At 38.6% G+C, this 10200-nt stretch overlaps 1 pseudogene; it reads left to right on the forward strand.

Moving 5' to 3' along the window:
- Positions 1 to 1632, forward strand: LOC101589651 (annotated as a pseudogene).
- The last annotated feature ends 8568 nt before the right edge of the window (positions 1633 to 10200 follow it).

Here is a 10200-nt window from a genome sequence, read left to right on the forward strand (position 1 = left end):
ATGGCGGCCATGGAGGCCTAATTGGTGCTATTGACCCTGGAGTTGCTGCCTACTGATCCTTTGCTTCTCATTTTATGTTTTCTGGACTATGAGAACCTAATCAATTGCTGCTATGTGAGTTGAAGACTTAGCCAGTTGTCAAATCATGATTCACAGTGGAGAAGACACTGCAAAAAATGCTGGCCCATCTCTGAGGAAGAGAAAATACAGAAGAACCAGTGTTGGAAATCTCTCTTCATAGATACTTACTCTGATGTAGGACAATACATTGAACATTATGCAGCTATTAAAAGGCCTGGGATGATCTCAAGAAATATTTGGGGCCCAGGTGTCCTCCAATGGTTTTACCTCTGAAAGGGGGTGCACAAGAGGAAGACCTGCATGTGGTGGAGGCTCAGATTGACGCAAACTTCCTGATGACTATTGGTATTTGTCCTGCATCCACAATGGACAAGAGTTAGTGGTTCCTGGGCTGTTGGGAAGTATGGGACTGTCAAATCACTATTGTTCTGAAGACTTGTTAAACACCAACATAGCTGCTGGAGGCTTCCAGCAGAGGTAGGGGCTGAAGTACCGCCTCCCTTTGATCTTTTGCATCCATACTGGTTTGAGTTAGTACCTACCTGTGGAAGCAGCAGAGGGTTGAAACAAAAATGAAGTTTTCTATCAGTGTCCAGACAAAATGGTTCGGGATCTAGCAGCTCTTAACATGTTTATCATAGGTGCTACTTTTACTGATTTGTTTACCTCTTATGTCAGCACTGTTGTATCAGCTGGCTTCCCCATCATCAGAGACCAAATTTTCAAATATGTTCATGACCCAGAGTGTGTAGCCACCACTGGGGGTATTACAGTTTCTGTTTCCACATTGTTTCTGCCAGAATGCAGCTCTGCGCACCCACCTCACTGTTTCTTCACATACCGAATCAGGATTGAAATGTCAAAGGATGCACTTCCTGACAAGGCTTGTCAGCTGGACAGTTGCTACTGGAGAATAACAAACACCAAAGGAGATGTGGAGGAAGTTCAAGGATATTGAGTCATTGGTGAATTTCCAATCATCAGCCTAGGTCAGGTATATGAATATACAAACTGTACCACATGCTCCACAACATCAGGATATATGAAAAGATATTACACTTTCCCTTTTCTTTACTTTAAAGACAAGATCTTTAATGTTGCCATTCCTTGATTCCACATGGCGTGTCCAACATTCAGGGTGTCTATAGCCCAATTGAAATGGGTCCCAATGGATATGAAGAGATGGATGAAGAAGAGGAGGAGGAGGAGGAAGATGATTCAGCAGACATGGATGAATATGATGATGATGATGAGGAGGAGTGGTGGAGGAGTGTCTTTGATGTTCCCATTCACAGACGCTATCGCTCATACCTGTTTCAGGCTTCTGCTGAGGGAAGCCCTGGGACGGCTTTCGCCTGTTGAATAGATTGCTTTTTATTTTTGGCATAACCGAGAGTTGAACTCAGGCCCTTGTGTTTGCCAGGCAAGCGCTTATTCTACTGAGCCATCTCCCCAGCCCCCTTAGATTGCTTAATCATGTAAATAATTACACTGTGCTCAGCATATAGCAGGGAACTAGCATGTAATACAATCTCTGGCCCTAGACTCTGTGTGACACTAAGCTAGGAGATAGATTATTTTGGTTTGCTTTGTGGCTTTGAGGTAGAGGAGAAAACAGAATTTTTTTTTTTCTTTTTCTTCCAGGAGTCAGTGCAGAAACTGTTCTCTAGTTAGGGAAGACATTTCCTTGTATTAAAATATTTTCCACTTAGAAACACAAAAATGGGGAGAAAATTGTTTTGAATAAGGACTTAAAATGTAGCAGAAGTACCTGCCCAAGGATAGAAAATCTGACCGAATAATCTTGGAAAGACTTTGTGTTGTGAGTCACTGAAAAGGAACAAAACTTGGCATTTGGTAAATCCATTTTGTGTGTCCTAATATTTCATTCTCAGAGGAAACTGAACTTGGGTTCTTGTGGCCTGTGCTTTCTTAGTCCATCCTTGAAAACCTATCATTTAGAACTTGAATTTAAAGTTTTCACTGATATGACCTTGATTTTAAAGTCTTCAACATGGCAACTTTGAATATAAGTCAAAATCCACGCACTATGACCTTTATCAGATTATTTACAGTTGCTTTATTTTTGAAAGGTAGGATGTTTTCCTGAAATGTGGATTTTTATTTTGTAATTATATAATTGAGAGTTTGGCAAACAAATTTTGGTTCCAATCCTGTATTTTGTGTAATTGCCTATTTGCCATAACTGAATATTAAGAAGCCTTTGTTCTTCACAGGCTTCAGATGGCAAATGGGATTGGTGTGGTTTTCGTTCGGGAAGCCAGTACAGCGGGCCCAGTGGGAGCACATCTGGGCTTTGACCATGGCCTCCGCTCTGCTCCACCTGCCATCTTCCCTGGAACAGTTTTTTTTTTCTTTAAGTTTATTTGGTGCAGGTGTCACAGCATAGTGCAGACTCATAGTGATGGCCCTGTCCTCAGCCTCTCCCACCCTGGGATTACAGGCATGTGCCATCACACCCGGTTTTCAGGCTAGCACAGCATGCGACACTGGGGAACTGAACTTTGCCCAGCAGGTGCTTCAACCACTGAGCTATCTCTCCAGCCCCAGAACAATATTTTTGTAGAGAAAACAGGAACATGGACAGTCTTGCAGGAAGCATCTGCCATCACATACCATAAAGGCAAACTTAACCATTGGCACATGTCAAAATGTTTTGAAATAATCACTTTTCTGTTCATTTTTCATATACTAGAGTGCAACCATACACTTTTCATAGTGCCGTTTCAACCAACAACAACCTTTACATCCCACAGTGGCCAGCCAGGCCCTCCTACACTGCAAGTTTACCAAATGTTTTGCTCTACTGTGTTCTTTTGTGCTTGCTGTAGTCTCCTTTCCATTGGTAAGGTTGCCAATGAGAGGCTACATCATGTGAGTGACCTGGAAGTGAAATTAGAGAGATTAAGGACTACGAAGCTGGTGAATCACTGATGGTTACTGCTCACCAGTTAGTTCCAGTATAGCTCCAATCTTAGAATAAAGGGACAGGAGCTGGTGAGGGATCTACTTCATTGAATGATCTGCTTCATTGAAAGCAGTGAGGTCTGTAGAAATTCAGAACGAGTCCATATCAGACATGGAAAACTTTTCTTTTTTTGGTCTTTCGAGACAAGGTCTCATTATGTAGTTCAGGCTGGTCTTGAACTCACTTTGTAGTCCATACTGGCTTTGAACTTGCAATGGTCCTCCTGCCTCAGCCTCCTGAGGGATTACAGGTGTGTGACACCATGTCCATCCTGCAGAAACTTCTGATAACCTAACTGAAGACCAGACACCAAAGAGTATCTTCAACGCCATGAAGATCATGCTTAAAGCAGAATTTATTTGCAATGTGGAAAGAAAAAGCTGGAACAAACTAGGAGGCTGACTTTACTGCTGATTGTAGGCTTAGTGATTCATGAACTGTTGCTCAGCAATGTGCAGGTGAGTATTGCGTCTGCAGGTGCTGGTGTCAAGGCAACTGAAGAGCTTTTAGAAGGAAGATGAGCTGACTGTGGAGGGAAATTACTGCCCAAGGAAATCCTTAAGTCCACTGAGGTTTGTAGAAATATGCTGATGTTGGTACAGGCTTGAAGTAACCTGACAGTGCAGTCACCTAATGGCAGTCTCAGAATGTGTCCCTCCATTAAAGGAGATATAATTGTTTTATCAGCCTACCAAATCCTATAATGTCTTTTTTTTTTTTTTTTTTTTTTTTTTTACCCCAGCCAACGATCCTCATTTATTTAGGCTGTGATAATAAAATACTGTAGCCTATGTAATTAAAAAAAATCAGGTACAATATATGCTCTACATTTTATGTGAATTTTTTTCATTTTAATTCACTTTTCGAGGTATGATCAACATACAGATAGCTGTATATGTTTAATGTATACATCTTGATGATTTGAGGATTAGTTTATACTACTGAAATCATCATCAAAATCACTGCCATAAATATATCTATCACCTCTCAGTTTCTTCTCGCCTTTATTATTGCATTTATGTGAAATTTTCCTGTTTAACTGGGGGATATGAAAGTATCAGTAATGTAGAATACTCACTCAAAAGATACATTAATTTTTCTAAAAATGCCATATTTTTTTTTTCCAAATTAAACCATTTTAGGGAAAACACAGCATTTTAAATTTTTAAGCTTTGTTTTTGATGTGCATTTTAGGATTAATGGGGAGAATGGAGGATAGGTAACTAATGCATACTGGGGGAGATTTGAGTTAAAAGAAGGGTAAAAACAGATTTAGCTCCACCGAGTATGAGCAGCCGTGGGATGGTTTACAAAGAGAGACGAGATCAAGTGACCCCAGCTGGGTGAGGCCTGCCTTTTCTGTGTCGTGGCTGCAGATTCCCTGGAGGGATGGACATGACCTTCTGTACCCACTCAACCTACAGTTAGAGATTTTTCTTTCTTTCTTTTTTTTTTTTTTTTTGGTACCAGGAATCAAATTCAGTGACCTTGTGCTTGCCAGGCAGGGGCTGCACTGCTGAGCAGTATCCGTGGCTTCAGTTAGAGCTTTCACTGGGTGTCAGGGAAGAGGACTGACACGGATGTTCACCAGTACACAAAAGGAGTACAAAGTGTGTCCAAAGTAAGGTGTTGGCTATACCCAGGTTAAAATTATGAGAAACAGCGAAGGCTTGAGTCTGAATGAACAGAAGAATGAGACCATAACAAGACTAGGTGAATAAGGTAGATCACTTCAAAACTAAATGATGAGCTTAATTAGGCCTAAACTCTATGAGGATCATCAAATAAATATTCACTATCTTGTATTAAAAATGAATACTCCTGAAGCTCTTTATCATTATGTCCGTCTTGGTGTGAATGAGTCTGGGATCATTTGAAAGGTTGGGGCTGAGGGCACTCTGAACACCCTGGGACCTGGTGTGGGTGGCTCCTTGACTGTTCCTTAGGCTGCCCTGGGGGAAAAGGCAGGAGCACAGATCTGTGCTGGCTTCCCTGTGGGTCAGGCTTGTGCCTACTGGGTGACTTGGAGGGTCCTGAAAATTCGAGTTTCACTTCCAGCATCTGCTCCAGAAGGGCAGGAGTGACATGGCCTTGGCCAGCCCATGCCGGGGGAGTTGAAAGCTTTATTAATAATGTAGCCTTTGCAGCCACACAGCAAAGTGCCCTGCGTGGCCAAGTGCTGGGTGTGGCCTCTTTGCTACTACACAGTCTTCTTTACACCCATGATACAGCACACAAAGACAGCTGGTGGATCTCTGTGTGTCATGGGTAGAAATGTGTCCTGAAGTCACCAAGAGTTAACACTGCACTGCAAGTGAAGGGGCCTTTGTCATCTGGCAGTTAAATATTTCAGTGTGCTCTCTCACTCCCTATTGTGCAGGCTTCATCTGGGCAGGAACCTTGCAGTCAAACACCATGATCATTTTCTTACTCTCTCTTAGATGACAGTAATATTAAGCCATTGCATGAATTTTTGTATGAGTGGTTTTGTGTCTTTCAAGTCAGAATGGGTTATATGACATTATCCCAAGTTTTAGAAACATTGCCTTGTTTCAGAGGAGTGTGGAAATGGTTACATTATAGACTGTAGCAATGCAACATTTATTGAGCATCTTTTATGAACCAAATACTATGATAGACAGAGGGGGTAAAAAATGAATAAGAAACCATCTTTGCTTGTGGGTTTCTCCAGATCTCATGCTAAGTGTTGATGATATCACAATAAATAAAAAATTTCTCACTTCCATAGAGTTTGTGTTATACTATAGGCAAGAACCATGCATAGCAGGGTAATGATACAGCTTAGGAAGTGGAATGATCAGGAAGACCTCTCTGAAAAGGCAGAATTTCAGTACACATTTGTCTTGTCCTTGATCTTAATAAGAAATCACCCAGTCTTTCAACAGTAAGTACAGTGTTAACTATGGAGTGTTTGTACATGCTCTTTTTTATTGGGTTGAAGTTCTCTTTTTCCCCCTAATTTAGAGCATGTGATTTTTAAAATTAATTTTATTGAGAAACAAATAGCAATGAAACAGTTTCAAAACAGGTTAGTAGGACAGTTACAATAATGAATACATTGCATATTGTTGTCTTTGTAGTAGTAATTCATAGTAAAAGATGCAGACATGATATCCTGTCTGAACACTATTGCTACAAATCTTTCTTCTCATTAAATTAAGAGAAAGTAGCTGTATATCTATCCTATTTTGTAATTCAGTTAAACCATAGAAGTTGTTAGATTTTTATTGCTGGTTTTATTGAGGTAGTCACATGATTTTTATTTTTCATTTTATTGATGCTATATATTACATTAATTTGGGGATGTTCATTCTTAGGACAAATCTTACCTGATCACGGTATATAGTTCCAGTTGTATATTGCTGGATTTAGTTTGCTAATACTGTGTTGAGGATTTTTGTGCTCATATTCCTAAGAAATACTAGTCTAGTATTCTTATGATGTGTTTGATTTGGTGTCAGAGTAACCCTTGCCTTTTCATTCTTTTTTTTTTTTTTAATGTATTTAGTATAGGGTCTGCAGGGTCTCACTACACAGATCAGACACGTGGTGATTCTCCTGTTTTCAGCCTCTTAAGCACTAGGCTTACCACCATGCCCAGTCTTATGCACCATCTCAGTGTGCCCCAGGGGCAGGACTAGCATGACATGGGAATTGAAACCTGGTCCTCTAGTTCTTGTCTAAGCAGGTGCTTTAGTGTTTTGAGCTGTCTGGCCAGCCCTGCCTTTTCAACAAATTGGGAAGTAGTCCTTTCTCTTTTGTTTTTTAGAGACTTTGTGAATAATTGGTTATTAGTTTTATTAAATATTTAATACATTTCAGTGGTGAGGCCATCTAGGCCTAGGCTTTTCTTTGTGTGTAGTTTTCTTGATTACTAATTTAATCTTTTCACCTGCTATGCGTCCATTCAGGATTACTATTTCTTGTTCAGTCAGTGTTAGTGGTTTGTGTCTTTCTAGGCATTTGTCCATTCTATCTATGTTATTTAATTTATTGGCATATAGTTATTCAAAGTATTCCTTTAGAATGCTTTCCATTTCTGTAAGATTCACTGTAATATTCCATCTTTCATTTCTGAATCTACTAATTTGCATCTTCTTTTTTTCTCGGTCAATTTAGCTAAAGCTTTTAAAAATATTTATTTGATAGTATCTCACTACACAGTTTATTATTATTTATTTTATTTTATTTTTGTGCTCCTAGGAGAATTTTTTTTTTTACTCCACTACATCCTTTACCTTTTGCTCTGCAGCCCTCTGACCTTAATATTTTTGTTTGGCCCTTTCACGTCTCCTCAGTTTTTGGGACTGAAATGTAGGTGTCTCAGAACACGTGGTCCAACTTGATCTAAAATATTTCCCTTGTCTCAGTCTTCAGTTTCTTCTAGTTCTAGCTTTACACTGCCGTCATAGAAGCAGTTGGATACCATCTTTCCCTCCCCGAATCTAATGAAAGTCCCCCTTACTTCTGGGAACTTTTCGCCCCTTTCAGAATTTGTACCCAAGTTGAACACTAAAATGCACACACCTCCTCTGACACATTTTCTGCAAATATGGAAGGCAACACCAAAACAGTATCTTACCATTTCCCTCTAGGCCCACAAATAGATCTGTCCTTCAGGCTCAAACTCTGACTCTGGGGAATGCTAATCAACATTGTTTATATTGTTCAGGAACAAAAAGGGAAATGGAGGCCTTCTTCCTCATGAGTGCTTGCAGCCTCTGTACAGGCTAGCAGGTGAACATTTTTATTTGTAACAACTTATCTCTTCTCAGACTTACCATGTGTCTCAGATCTTTTCATTTCTTACTTCTTTTGAGTTTTATTTTAATTAAAATTTATTTTTATTTTTTATCTTTTTAAAAAATTGTAATGAGAAAGAAACAGCAAAGAGACTGTTCCAAAAATAGGTTAGTTGGATAGTTACAATAATTCATATTGTTGTCTTCATAGTAGTTATTCAGAGTTCAAGATGCAAACATGATATCTTGTCTAAACACTATTAGTATAAATCTTTCTTCTCATTGAACTAGGAGAAAGCTATATATCTGTCCTAATATATATCTATATCTATATCTATATCTATATCTATATCTATATCTATATCTATATCTATATCTATATCTATCTATATCTATATATCACTACAAAATGGTCCTTCATTTATATCCTCCTTTTTTGTTTTATTTTGTCAGAGATGGTATTCCATTGTCATTCAAATATTATAGGTGTTTGAATTCAGCAAAATAAAACAATGTAGTCCAATAGTCCATAATAGTAGTGAGTTATTAGCAGAACTGGTAATGTCAGAAGTTGTTGACTTGAGCCTTTTACAGCTCAGCATATTAATATGGTTTTACTTTTTAATACCTTGGGTTTATAGTTTTCTGTTAGATGGTTAAGGCCAAGATAAAGCAAGACCTATATAACAAAAAATGTAACTTTTGTATCTGGCAAGGTCAGTCAAATCCCCTGAGGATTTATGCTGAAACCATGTACAACAGTTTGTAGATGTTTTGTCAGTGTCAGCCATGCGGATGAGTCACAGCCATTGCTTGACCAATTGCTCTCTATGAAAGCCTGAGAGAATGTTTTCTCTCTCTAGGTGACTCTCCTTAGGTATACTCTACATTGTTGATCACTTTCCTCTGTGGCCCCATAATCTCCTTGAACAGAAAATTTAGGACACCACTGAGTTACAGGATGTTACAGTACAGGTTCTCTTATGTCCTGAGTCCTCACTGACCTTGAAGGGCTAGGGCAAAATATTGGCTATACTTATAGCCCTTCTTTTTCTCTAATTTTTGGGTCTGCAAACTTAAGTTGTTAATCATCCAGAAGATAATCTTAATGATATTGTTACCCTATAACAGAGGCAGTTGAGCTTAACATCAGTAGCTGTCTGAATACCAAATGCCTTAGACATAACATGGAACAGGTATTTTCCAACAATCATTGATATTCTAAACTTTAAATCCCTATAACCTACGCACGCTAGGTTTATAGTGATCCTCCTTTGTCAGCCTCCCCAGCTCTGGGATGACATGTGTGCCACCACTCCTGGTTTTGTTGCATGGTGCACCTCCAGCATGATATGAGGTACTGGGGATCAAACTTGGGTCCTTGTGCTTGCCAGGCAAGTGCTTAGACTCCTGAGCTATCTCCTTAGCCCAATTTAGCTAAAGTCTTACCAATTTTGTTGAACTTTTCAGAGAACTAGCCTTTGGTCATTGATTTTTGTGTATTGATTTTCTGTTCTTTATTTCATTAATTTCTGCTCTAATTTTTAGTATATCATTCTTTTTGGCTCAGTTTGTTTCTTTTTTCTACTGAATTAAAGTAGAAGATTAGGTTAGCTGTGTATTGGACACTTTTCCTTTCTCAACATAAGAATTTATGGCTATAAATTTTCCAATAAGCACTCCTTTCATTGTGTCGTGCAAGTGTCGTTTAACTTGCCTTCATTTCATTCAATTTTCCCTTTCAGTTTTTCTTGGGCTGATTGAGTATTTAAGAATATGTTATGTTATTTTCATATATTTGCAAATTTCCATTATTGATTTCTAATTTCATTTATTCATAATGAACATTATTTCTATTCTTTTAAACTTATTGATTTTGTTCCATGTGCACTTGAGAAGAATAAATATTCCATTATTGGGTGTGGTGTTCCCAATATATAGGTTAGCTCTAGTTGTTTTTGTGTTATTCAAGTTTCTGTCCCCTGATTGCCTACTTAGTTGTGCTGTTAAAGAAACTGGGGTGTTGAAATCTCCATTTATTTCTTAATTTCTGTCAGTTTTTGCTTCATTTGTTTTGGTGCTCCTTACATATGTGTGAGTTTATAATTGTTATGTCCAATTAAATAAATCTTTAATCAAAAACTATTTCCTCTTTACCTCCAGAAATATATCAAGATAAAAAATATATTTTGTCTGATACAGATACAGTCTCTCTGGTTTTGTTGTAGTGTTTTTTTTTTTTTGTTTGTTTGTTTTTATGGTACCAGGGATTGAACTCAGGACCTTGCGCTTGCCAGGCAAGTGCTTATTCTACGGAGCTATCTCCCCAGCCCCTTTGTTGTAGTTTGTATGATTTTTCTCTTTTCA

This window comes from Octodon degus, unplaced genomic scaffold, assembly GCF_000260255.1.
Source record: "Octodon degus isolate 3935 unplaced genomic scaffold, OctDeg1.0 scaffold00038, whole genome shotgun sequence".
Lineage (NCBI taxonomy): Eukaryota > Metazoa > Chordata > Mammalia > Rodentia > Octodontidae > Octodon > Octodon degus.